Source organism: Oratosquilla oratoria, chromosome 1 (genome assembly GCF_046742065.1).
Source record: "Oratosquilla oratoria isolate Oo_2021 chromosome 1, ASM4674206v1, whole genome shotgun sequence".
NCBI classification, from domain to species: Eukaryota; Metazoa; Arthropoda; class Malacostraca; order Stomatopoda; family Squillidae; genus Oratosquilla; species Oratosquilla oratoria.
The window spans coordinates 61,170,486-61,184,415 of record NC_134777.1 but is presented as its reverse complement, the minus strand read 5'-3'; positions in this window follow the sequence as shown (position 1 = coordinate 61,184,415).

The window sequence follows — 13,930 nt, the reverse complement described above, 5'->3', positions numbered from 1 at the left end:
AATTATATATAAGCTTCCTGTATCATATATAAATGCATTGTCCTCATAGAAATATGTCAAAAAATTTACAGGCAGGATGTGTCGTGTTGGAACCTTCCGAGAGTTATTCGAGAACTGACAACGACTTCGGCTTAGAAAATTAAGAACTTCATTTTATTCATAGCCGCTCAATATTATTACACGTTTCTACTATTTCATTTCCTTGTCTTTGGATGCTGTTTATATATTAAAACTTGCTTTTCATTTTTACCAGTTACTAGTTTTTTTACGTTAATGGCCAACGGCTCGAAAAACTCTTACTTAATAATATTGTTAATTTTCCTTGTAAAGGTTTATAACCATTATTATAAATCTTAGCATATTGTAAGAGGCTGGTAGATAAAGGTAGAGGTAGGTGGCAAGAATTTAATTTCTACGAGTTAGTTGTTTTGAAAACAATAGCCGCGAAGGAGTTGCATTATCTCGCTCACCATTTAAAGTTTATAAACAACAGCTAGGGTACAGATTTTATTACTGAGGTGACAATATGTTAACTAAGCCATTCCGCTTCGATGTTGAGGTTGCTTGTGTAAGCAGCATTGCTTAAGACGATGTAACAGTCTTTCTGATTGAAGAAGAGTGGAGGAGAAAAATTCATTGGTACATGGGAGAAAAGTAACGCCCTTAAGGGGAGGCACTTATTTGTAACAATCAAGATTATTGGATGAATTAAGTAGTGACGTTGGAACAGAGATGGCTCAGTGAGTGGATTGGGGATCCCAGGCGGGAGCCCTGTGGTGTACCTAAGACAATAATGTTGTAGAGAATTAGTGAAGAAGAAACGAAGAAAATTCTTTACCAGTTTAATTCACCCACATTGAGAAACATCACTTGCCTGCTACAGAAGATATGGTGGAAACATAATTAAGTGAAGGAAGTTGTAAGTGAAAGAAGGAATACAAAACAATATAAGGGAACAGTAAACAGAATTAACCCATTAAACTCCGATGACAAGATTCCTTGTCATTTGGTCAAATAAAACCAAAAATTATAAAACACCAAAATGTTTGATCCAACACCAGAAAAATATGACGTCATTCCTCGCTGCTCGCTTCGCTCGCAGCGAGGACTGACGTCATATTTTTCTGGTGTTGGATCAAACATTTTGGCGTTTTATAATTTTTTGTTTTATTTGACCAAATGACAAGGAATCTTGTCATCGGAGTTTAATGGGTTAAAACAGTGACTACTGAGAGACAAAGGGAACTGAAATGAAAGTGACGGGGACGACACATATATTATGTACATAAGTTTGATGTAATTAGGTAAGATCATAAACCTCGGATCAATCCGAGCTCTCCTCACAGTCACGGAAACGACTGTTAGTCAGACTTGTTTCAGCTAATGAACGATACGATATCCTCTAGATATCTAAACTTGATATCCGAGATTCTAGTCGTTCTCCGCACTGAACAATTCTCACTCCTTATAGATAGCCAACCTGCTATCATATTCAATGTACTCACACCTATACATAGATACATATATACATATAACAAAGGCTTTTTCCCCCCTACATGGGAGGTAGCCAAAAAGAAAAAGGCATAAAAACCACTCCCACCCATTCCATCCCCTACATACTCCACTCCCCTCCACCCTCTCCCCTCCCTCACATCTTGGCACCTCCTGGATGAAGGGTCATCCCTGCATCCTGTCCAATGCCCTGGGTCAGAAGCAGTGTCGCAAGACACAGCACATCCACAGCAAGGCCGCTTCGTTAATTCGGCGACCATCCCCCCCTCTCCGTCCCCTCATGCAGAAAAGGAGAAGACGGGGAGAAATCCCTTCGGGCTGCGTCGATGTATTTCTCATACATACTCCCTCACCCCCTCATGCATCACAGCATCATCCATACACAACCCTTCTCCATTCACACCTATCTTCTGTCCTCTCCCGTCCTTCTTCTACAGACATTCCTCTCTTTCGTAGTACCCCTTTTATCCCACCCATCCATCTCATCCTAGGACGCCCCCTCACATTCACTTCTTCCACCTCTACCTTCCACACCTCTTTTACTAATCTTTCTTCACTCATTCTTTCCATGTGTCCAAACCATCCCAATACTCTTTCATCAACCCTATCTCCCAGCTCCCTTTCCACCCCTGTTCTCCTCATCACCTCATTTCTCACTCTATCTAGCCTAGTAACCCCTATCATACTTCTCAGACACCTCATCTCAAACACATTCAAACTCCTTCTCTCTTCCTCCCTTATGTTCCATGTTTCTGCCCCGTACATTGCTATCGGCACAATCACTCCTTCATATAACCGCCCTCTTAGCATCCATTCCCAAATGTCTATTTCTCATTACATTTTTTAATCCACCAAGACATATACTCGCTTCTCTCAATCTACATTCTACCTCCACCCCCACTCTTCCCTTCCCTGCCACATTTGCACCCAAGTATCTAAAACTATCCACTTCCTCCAGCCTCTCTCCCTTAATACTCACTTCCAGTCTGCTGCCACTCTCTCCCCTTGTACATCTCATCACCTTTTGCCACATTTATCTTCAGCCTCCTTCTTTCACACACCTTCTCAAATTATCACTAGCTTCCTCTATCCCTCCTCTGATCCTGCTACAACCGCAGTGTCGTCAGCAAACAACTGGCTCATTTCCCACTTTTCTACGTTTTCTTTAACCACCTCCAACCTTTGACCCACTACCCTTGCAATCACCTCTTGCACCACCCCATCCATGTAAAGATTGAACAGCCAGGACAACATAACACATCCCTGATGAAGTCCCACCTTTACCTCAAACCATTCACTCTCTCCATTTCTAATCCTAACACAAGCTCTACTACCCTCGTAAAAACTTTTCACTGCTCTTAACATCTTTCCTCCTATCCCATATATCTGCAATACTTCCCACAGTGCCTTTTTGTCTACCCTGTCATAAGCCTTTTCCAAATCCATAAAAGCCCAAAAAACATCCTTACCTTTTCCCATAGCTTTCTCACATATCTGTCTTACCACAAAAATCTGATCTACACAAAGGATTACAAAGGATTACAAAGGCGGAGCATGCCGACAGGAGACCTTTTGATCCATATCTAGGTCGGATGCAAAAAAAAAGAAAAAAAAACATATATATACACATATATATATATATACATATACATATATATATATCATATTAATAATAAATTAAAACTATAATAATGTAAAAATAACAAATAAAATACACAAATAAATGCATAGGTATAGTTGAATAACAAACAAACAGGTAAATAGTAAATGATTATAAATTGACATATAACTAATAATAAATGAAAATCAGACAGACAAATTATAACAAAACAAAAACAAATAATATAACAAATTATAATCATTACAGCATCTTAGGTATTTATCTAAATGATTCTTAAAGCTTTGAACTGAACTACATTGCACTACCTGTGCAGGAAGTTTATTCCATTCATTAACTACACGGTTGGCAAAGTTGTTTCTATCTACTTCCAAATTGAATCTATTTCCGGACAGTTTGAGACCATTGTTTCTTGTCTGATTCTCATTCAATGTGAAAATTTTGTCACTTTTGATGTTGTCAATTCCCTTTAAAATCTTAAAGACCTGTATCAAGTCACCTCTGAGTCTACGCTTTTTTAGGGAAAACAGATTCATGTGCTTAAGTCGATTTTCGTATGATTTATTTTTGATATTTGGAATCAGTTTTGTGGCTCGCCGTTGTACTTTTTCCAGTCTGTCAATGTCTTTAATGAGATTCGGTGACCATACCTGTCCTAAAACCTGTCCTAAAACCACACTGTTCTTCACCAATTACTCCCTCTGTTCCTCTCAATCAAGACCCTCCCATAAGCCTCCCCAACCACACTCAACAAGCCAATCCCTCTGAAACTACTACACTCACACTTGTCCCCCTTTCCTTTGTAAAGTGGAACTATACAGGCACTCCTCCAGTCCTCCGGCACTGTACCCTCTCTTAAACAAACATTAAATAACCTCACCAGCCAGTCCACCATAACGGTACCTCCTTTCTTCAGACATTCTGCATGGCATCCATCCAGACCAGGTGCCTTATCTACTCTCATCATCTTAACAGCTGCTTTCACTTCATCTCTATTTCTCCTCCATTTTCCTCACTCATCATGGTCATTTTCTTAGCGCTTCCCACTACAACTACCTTTCCCTTCCTATCCTCCTTCACATTTAGCAACTCCCTAAAATACTCTGACCACCTTCCTCTCACTGCCTTCTCTTCCATTATCATTTCTCCATCTGCACCTTTTACCTTTTCTTCTCTACTTGATTCGCCTCTTCTTCCTCTTTTAATTTCTTTCCAAAACATTTTTTTATTACTTTCAAAATTTTCTGTCATACTCTTACCCCATTTCACACCTGCTCTCCTCTTTGCCTCCTTTATCTTATGTTTGACTTCCCTTCTCTTTACTTTGTACCTCTTATACGATTCCCTTGTCACTCCCTCTTGTTATTATAGACGAGTACATTTCAGAAAACAGTTCAACGATCGGCTCGATACGGTTTTCAGTGGTAATTGTTTAACTACACAGACTCTGGTCAATCCCTAAAGATTGCACAGCTCCAATCCATGTATTTTTGTAAAACAGTATATTTTTTTCCTCTTTGTAGAAGTTGTTCAGCGGACCGAAGCCTAAGGCCCGAACACTTCACTTTTGTACATAGTTGCACCTTCCATTATCTTCATTAAAATCTGTTATTTTTTCGTCCTGGATCTAATGAACCTTTCTCTCCTAGCCCTCTAATATACCTTCCCATTGTACACGAAAGTCGAAACTACTTCATGTGGGAAGACGATCGTGTAAAAGAAATCTATTCCGGGGCATTTAAGTATACCAGGATCCCAGTGAGGACCGGAGGAGAGCAACCCAACCACATGACCGTAACACGTTTCAAAAGAGGTATCAGTGAAGTTTCTACGTACAGAGGTCTACTTTGACTTTTGCTCGTGACGCTTTTAAACGGCGAAAACAAAAAGCACTTGTGTGACCTGTCTTATTACAGTAGGTACATGTAGGTACACGTGTTGTTAATTTAGACGGAGTGTTTGTGTAGGTGCTAATGACTGAAGGGGTAGAGAACTAGCAATACTCGTATGTTGTTCTGTATTGCTAATACACAAAATACCATAAAGCACTTTTTTTTCTTGAAATCAGTGTTGCAAAAGACAATATGGACTCATCTGTCTTATAGCTGAGAGAAGATGCTACTCTTCTCTCAAAAGGCTCCAGCAACAAGATATAGAAAAGGTATTCCAAATAAGGCGGAACCTGTCCAAAGTTATATCATCTCTATCCAATCAATGAATCTAAGGCCTCGAAAACAATCTTGCTGGCCTTGGCCTGAACACGCATATAGTTCTGTATTCCCATATCGGAAGTGAGTACATCAGCTAAATGGAAACACCATTGAAAATTATCATCTACAGGGGAAGTGTTAAACATACGTAAGAATTTTACTCTAAAGGTATCATGATTATAGTTTAGTGTTATGGGGTTAAGACACGAGGCTGCCATCATTTCTGATGCCAATGAGTTAAGAACAAGTTAAGATCTCACGAATGAGTGAGTGTGTTTACTATGCTGTCTTCACAATGTTGGATGAATGCAGCCGCTGAATAATGAAGGTCCTGAGCTGAGAATTTAACTATGGAAGAGCCCTGATATAGTAGTATAAATGTAGTGTTAGCCATTGTCTGGGGTGATGTTTGGTTACTAAAAAAAGGAGGGCAACTTCTCCTTAGTAGACATCGCTAAAGGAGTAGGCAATTAGGTGCCACTTCCTAATAACAGGCACGTGAAAAATAATATTCTTAATACATACATTAATTATTGTGACCACTTTCAAAAACATATGCCCCACTAAAGGAGAGATCAATCACTTCTGGGCTGGCGGTCGTAAAAGTATAATCCGATACTCGAGAAATATAAATATAATAATAATAATAATAATAATAATAATAATAATAATAATAATGATAATAATAATAATAATAATAATAATAATAATAATAATAATAATAATAATAATAATAATAATAAAATAAACCATAACACCAATTCTCTTAAAATAGATAATTAAAGAAAACTCAACTGCAAAGGGATAACAATAACTTAGTGAAAGCAATATGGCCGAATGGTATGAAGTTTCAATGTGGCTGCCTATGACGTTGGAAACATAGCTACCTGATATATGACATAGGCAACACGGCTGCCTTGTTTGAGACTTTTTTAATCGTATGCAAGAAAAACATAAATCACAATATTTTATAAGCGTTTACATGCACTTTTACTGTAAGAGAAAGTGATAATATTCACAAGATTGTCAACCAACAATCCAACATAACCAGTCCGTCGGAGGCGATGTACTGAAGCCAACAATCACTCAGGTCATCTCTTTACATCCCTCCTCATCTAGGCTCCAGATGATTTCCTCGAACACAGCAACAAGACACGACCATACCACCAATGCAGAAAACGACGATAAAAATCACACGAAGCGCAGAAACTGGGAACCACGAGGTATTCGTCTCTCAAAAAAATCACATGGCACACATTTCAAATGCACTGTTCATGCGCACCATTTTGTAAATTTAGTAAATTCACTGTATCCTGGAAAACTTGGCTGGAAATGGAACAGAAAAAAGGAAAACACGCAGACACGCGCGATATGCCGGCCGGTTAATGTATGTATCACTTTCCAATGTTCAAATTTAAACACAATATGTTTGCAATGTTCAAATTGAATCACAATGTGTCACTTCAATGCTGCCACCAAATGTTGTAGGGATAGCAATAAAAGTATTAGAGATAACTTGAAATATGTATGGCGCCACCAAACACAACATACACAAGAAAAAATAAGGGTGTTTGCTCAATGAAAGTTGATACACGACTAGCAAGCCACGCCACCAAGCCACTGGCGGGTAAACTCACAGCTCGCTTGGATTGAATACTTGGTTTTCACATCTAATACGGTACATACAGTACAAATACATTATAATTTAATTAATAATATAATTAATGATTAATAATACAATGGGGAAATATACAATTTCCAAATGAACAATATGTAAGTACAATACACATACCATCACAAGGTTGGGTTGAGTTAGGCTGGGTTGAGTTAGACTGGGTTAGGTTAGGCTGGGTTAAGTCAGGCTGAGTCAAGTCAGGCTGGGTTAAGTTAGGCTGGGTTAAGTTAGGCTGGGTTAAGTTAGGCTGGGTTAAGTTAGGCTGGGTTAAGTTAGGCTGGGTTAAGTTAGGCTGGGTTAAGTTAGGCTGGGTTAAGTTAGGCTGGGTTAAGTTAGGCTGGGTTAAGTTAGGCTGGGTTAAGTTAGGCTGGGTTAAGTTAGGCTGGGTTAAGTTAGGCTGGGTTAAGTTAGGCTGGGTTAAGTTAGGCTAGGTTAAGTTAGGCTGGGTTAAGTTAGGCTGGGTCAGGTTAAGTTAGGTTGAGTTAAATAGGGTTGGATTAATTTAGGTTACCTTAAGTTAGATTAGGTTATGTTGGGTTTGTTTAAATTAGGTTAGATTAGGTTAAGTTATGTTAGGTTAAGTTAGACTAGGTTAGGTTGGGTTGGGTTAAGTAAGATTAGGTTAAGTAAGATTAGGTTAAGTAAGATTAGGTTAAGCTAGGTTAGGCCAAGTTAGGTTGGGCTAAGTAAGGTTAGGTTAAGTTAGGCTAGGTTAAGTTAGGTGAGTTAGGTAAGGTTGAGTTGGATTAGATTAAATTATACTACGTTAAGCTGGGTTAGGTTAAGTTGTATTAGGTTAAGCTGGGTTGAGTTGGGTTATATTAAGTCAGGCTAAGTCAGGCTAAGTCATGTTTGGTTAGGTTTGATTAAGTTTTGTTGTTTTTGGTTAGGTTGGTTAGTTTTTGGTTAGGTTACTTTAAGGGGAGTGGAGGTAGAATGTAGATTGAGAGAAGCGAGTAAATGCCTTGGTGGATTAAAGAGTGTAATGAGGAATAGACATTTGGGAATGGATGCTAAGAGGAGACTGTATGAAGGAGTGATTGTGCCAACAGCACTGTATGGGGCAGAAACATGGAACATGAGAAGAAAAGAGAAGGAGTTTGAATGTGTTTGAGATGAGGTGTCTGAGAAGTATGATGGGGATTACTAGGCTAGATAGAGTGAGAAATGAGGAGGTGAGGAGGAGAACAGGGGTGGAAAAGGAGCTGGGAGATAGGGTTGATGAAAGAGTATTAGGATGGTTTGGACACATGGAAAGAATGAGTGAAGAAAGACTAGTAAAAGAGGTGTGGAAGGCAGATGTGGAGGGAGTGAACATGAGGGGACGTCCTAGGATGAGGTGGATGGATGGGGTGAAGGGGGCTTTGGGGAAGAAGGGAATGTCTGTTGAGGAAGAACGGGAGAGGACAGAAGACAGGGGTGAATGGAGAATGGTTGTATATGGATGATGATGTGATTGCATGAGGTGGAATGGGCGGGTGGATGGGGGGTGAGGTAGTATGTGTGAGCACAATTTGACGCAGCCCGAAGGGATTTCTCCCCGTCCTCTCATTTTATGCAATGGGGGGACGGAGAGGGGGGGTCGCCGATTTAATGAAGCGGCCTTGCTGTGGATGTGCTGTGTCTTGCGACACTGCTTCTGACCCAGGGCAGTGAACAAGGTGCAGGGATGACCCGTCTTTCAGGAGGTGCTAAGATAAGAGGGAGGGTGGAGGGGTGTGGAGTGTATTCAGGGATGGAATGGGTGGGAATGATTTTATGCCTTTTCTTTTTGGCTACCCCCCTTGTAAGGGGGGAAAAGCCTTGGTATATGTATGTATGTATGTACTTTAAGTTAGTCTGGGTTTGGTTTGGTTTTATTAGGTTTGGTTAGGTTAAGTTTGTTAAGATCAGCTAAAACACCAAATATTAGCTTTTAAAGATAAATAACCCTCGAGTACTCCTGGGTTGCGCATCTTTACAACGTCCATCAGTCACGTCACGTCAGTCACGTCACGTCAGTCACGTCACGTCAGTCACGTCACGTCAGTCACGTCACGTCAGTCAAGTATGACTCACAACACGTAGTATATCATAATGATATGCGCCCCGCCTTTGTCTATGCAGCAAAGAAACGATAACGAACTGAGAGCTTATCACTATGGCCGCCAAATAATGAACTGTGACTCACCTTACCAACAAGGGGTCCGACGTTACGTCATACTCTAACGTGACGTCATTCCAGGTTGCAAGAGCACTTCGTGTCACGTGCTAGGTTTTAATCCTATGTGGTGATCCAGTATAGTCAAACTAGTTACCAAGTTAACTAAGTATCCTATGTGATGTAAACGCCCACCTGTCTTACCCACAATACACGTGTACAGCGTTGCCGCGTTTTTTACACTGCAGTGTAGAATGGGAGAGTGTTGCCATACCGAGGCATACATTTTCCTCGGGCGTGTGCCGACTTTCATAGCAAGACATACTTGTCAAACTTTGACAAAATTTTGGTTATAGATTTATATATATATATATATATATATATTCTTGAATGTATATAAGGCCCTCATGCCCTAAAATATTCAGTAAGATATAAAAAATAGTTTTTACATTATCATCGCAAAAAGAAAGTTGAAACTTTAGTGTAGAATTTTTCTCTACACTGTAGAAATGTATATTTTAAATGTTTTGAACAGCCCGCTGATATGCAGAAAAATGTTCCTAGCGCAGTTGCCACATGCCGCCATTTCTCTACGTTTTGGTATAACATTTTACGAAACGGCAGCCCTGCACGTGTAGCATACAGTACATTACTCTAAAGATCTTGAGTCTGAGCATCATTTCCATGGGGAATTCTACCCTTATAGACTAATCAAGTACCCATACAGAGAACAAGATTTATTTTATACACTCTGTAGTATATATATTACAATTATAATACGGTACTTACCCCGTCTGGGGTATTGGCTGCATGTTATTGTGGCAAAGTAGCATGCAGTTGATACTTTAGGGTCTATATGGGGCGCCCCTACGGACCAGAGCCACACATAATTTTGTCTGTGATAGAGGAAAACTCTGTACATAGAGAAATGATGACACTTTTATACTACGACTGTCCCTCCGTTATGCTGTCCCCCAACCCCTTGTTACTGTCCTGTACAATTTCTCTGAATATTCATTTCCTTTTTTCGCCTACTTCCCTGTGGTGGGGGGAAAGAATACTGCCACCAAGTATTTCCACTTGAGTCGTAAAAAACGACAAAAAAGGGACGGGGGATGGGATTAGGAGTCCTACTACCTGTAGCCCCAAAAGGGGACATTCCTAAAAAAGAAAGTAAAGGCATAAGAGGGTCTGGGAGTTTTCCAACCAGTACCAGGAAAAGGGAAGAGATATGCAGTATGTTTGTGAGAAGAAAGATGGATGTACTGGCTTTGAGTGAAACTAAAATGAAAGGAAAGGGCAACTGTGAGTTTGGGAGTGTAGCTGGGAGGTACTCAGGAGTGAAGAGGGGACGAGGGAGAGAAGGGGTGGCTATACTAGTAAGTGAAGAGATAATTAAGCGGGTAGTGGAGTGGAAGGAGGTTTCATCAAGGTTGATGTGGATGAAGGTGAAGCTGGGAAAGGAGATGTGAGTTTTTGTAAGTGCGTATGGGCCTGGTAGTGAGAAGAACGTAGAGGAAAGGGAGGCATTTTGGGTAGATATAAATGAGTGCATAGAGGGATTAGGGATAAAGTCAATGTAGTTGTATTGGGAGACCTAAATGCTAGGGTAGGAAATGAAGCAATTGACGGAGTGATTGGGAAGTATGGAGTTCGAGGCAAAAATCGTAGTGGAGAATTGATGGTAGAGATGTGTCTAGAAAGAGAGTCGATGATAGTAAATACAGTGTTTAAGAAGAAAATCAAGCATAAGTACACATGGGAGAGGGTGGTGGATGGAAGGGTGGCAGATAGAGCGTTAATGGACTATATAGTGGTGACCAGGAGTATGGTAGGAAGAGTTAAGGATGTACATGTCCTAAGGGGAGAGAGTGGGGTAATATCAGATAATTTCCTGGTGGAAGGTAAATTGAGAGTGGAGAATAGGTGGAGAAAGAGGAAAAGGTCAGAAGGTAGGGAGGTACTTAGAGTGAACTGCTTGAACGAGGAAAAAATGAGAATGATGAGTATAAGAAGTTGAGAGAGGGGTTGGAGAGAGTAAAGGATAGAGTAGAACTAGGAGTGGAGGAGGAATGGGGATGGTTCAAGGAGGGAGTCATAAGGTGTGTAAAGATGGTGTGTGGAACAAGGAGGGCGGGAGGAAATAGAAAGAAGGGTAGTGAGTGGTGGGATGAGGAAACAAAGAAGGGTGTAGAAGAGAAGAAGCAGGCATTCATAGATTGGCTACAAATTAGGACGAGGGAATCGTATGAGAGGTACAAAGTAAAGAGAAGGGAAGTCAAGCATAAGATAAAGGAAGCAAAGAGGAGAGCAGATGTGAAATGGGGAAAGAGTATGACAGAAATTTTTGGAAGTAATAAAGAGATGTTTTGGAGGGAAGTTAAAAGATGAAGAGGAGGCGAATCAAGTAGAGAAGAAAAGGTAAAAGGTGCAGATGGAGAAATGATAATGGAAGAGAAGGCAGTGAGAGGAAGGTGGGTAGAGTATTTTAGGGAGTTGCTAAATATGAAGGAGGATAGGGAGGGAAAGGTAGTTGCAGTGGGAAGCGCTAAAAAAAAATGACCATGATGAGTGAGGAAAATGGAGGAGAAATAGGGAAGGATGAAGTGAAAGCAGCTGTTAAGATGATGAGAGCAGGTAAGGCACCTGGGTTGGATGGATGCCATGCAGAATGTCTGAAGAAAGGAGGTACAGTTATGGTGGACTGGCTGGTGAGGTTATTTAATGTTTGTTTAAGAGAGAGGAGAGTGCCAGAGGACTGGAGGAGTGCCTGTATAGTTCCGCTTTACAAGGGAAAGGGGGACAAGTGTGAGTGTAGTAGTTACAGAGGGATCAGCTTGTTGAGTGTAGTTGGGAAGGCTTATGGGAGGGTCTTGATTGAGAGGATTAGGAGAGGAACAGAGGGAGTAATTGGTGAGGAACAGTGCGGTTTTAGGACAGATAGGGGATGTGTAGATCAGATTTTTGTGGTAAGACAGATATGTGAGAAAGCTATAGGAAAAGGCAAAGATGTATTTTGGGCAATTATGGATCTGGAAAAGGCTTATGACAGGGTAGACAGGAAGACACTGTGGGAGGTACTGCAGATATATGGGATAGGAGGAAATCTGTTAAGAGCAGTCAAGAGTTTTTATGAGAAAAGTAGAGCTTGCGTTAGGATTAGAAATGGAGAGAGTGAATGATTTGAGGTAAAGGTGGGACTTCGTCAGGGATGCGTTATGTCGCCCTGGCTGTTCAATCTTAACATGGATGGGGTGGTGCGATAGGTGAATGCAAGGGTAGTGGGTCAGGTGTTGGAGATGATTAAAGAAAATGGAGAAAAGTGGGGGGTGAGCCAGTTGTTGTTTGCTGACGACACTGCGGTTGTAGCAGGATCAGAGGAGGGATTGAGGAAGTTAGTGACAGAGTTTGAGAAGGTGTGTGAAAGAAGGAAGCTGAAGATAAATGTGGGCAAAAGTAAGGTGATGAGATGTAGGCTAGAAGTGAGCATTAAGGGTGAGAAACTGGAGGAAGTGGATAGTTTCAGATACTTGGGTGTGAATGTGACAGGAAAGGGAGAAGTGGGGTTGGAGGTAGAATGTAGATTGAGAGAAGCGAGTAAATGCCTTGGTGGATTAAAAAGTGTAATGAGAAATAGACATTTGGGAATGGATGCTAAGAGGAAGTTATATGAAGGAGTGATTGCCAACAGTAATGTACGGGGCAGAAACATGGAACATGAGAGAGGAAGAGAGAAGGAGTTTGAATGTGTTTGAGATGAGGTGTCTGAGAAGTATGATAGGGGTTACTAGGCTAGATAGAGTGAGAAATGAAGAAGTGATGAGGAGAACAGGGGTGGAAAGGGAGCTGGGAGATAGGGTTGATGAAAGAGTATTGGGATGGTTTGGACACATGGAAAGAATGAGTGAAGAAAGATTAGTAAAAGAGGTGTGGAAGGCGGAGGTGGAGGGAGTGAATGTGAGGGGGCGTCCTAGGATGAGATGGATGGATGGAGTGAAAGGGGCTTTACAAAAGAGGAATGTCTGTAGAGGAAGGACGGGAGATGACAGAAGATAGGGATGAATGGAGAAGGGTTGTGTATAGATGAGGCTGTGATGCATGAGAGGGAGTGGGTGGGGGATGGAGGGTGAGGAAGTATGTATGAGAAAAAATTTGACGCAGCCCGAAGGGATTTCTCCCCGTCTTCTCTTTTCCTGCATGAGGGGACGGAGAGGGGGGGTCGCCGAATTTATGAAGCGGCCTTGCTGTGGATGTGCTGTGTCTTGCGACACTGCTTCTGACCCAGGGCATTGGACAGGATGCAGGGATGACCCGTCATCCAGGAGGTGCCAAGATAGGAGGGAGGGAGGAGGGTGGAGGGGTGTGGAATATATGGGAAATGAAATGGGTGGGAGTGATGTCTATGCCTTTTTCTTTTTGGCTACCCCCCGTGTAAGGGGGAAAAAGCCTTTGGTATATGTATGTATGTATGTACTTACCCAAACTATTGATAAGCACTGTCGAGATTCTTTACACCACACACAACCAATATCCGAGCAATTAGGGAATTCTATGGGGAATTCTACCCTTATAGACTAATCAAGTACCCATACAGAGAACAAGATCTATTTCATACACTATAGTATGTATATTACAATTATAACATGGTACTTACCCAAACTATTTATACGCACTGTCGAGATTCTTTACACCACACACAACCAATATCCGAGCAATTAGAGACTTTTAAGATGGTTTATAATAGGGAAGGGATTTAGTTTTAATTCCAGTAGATC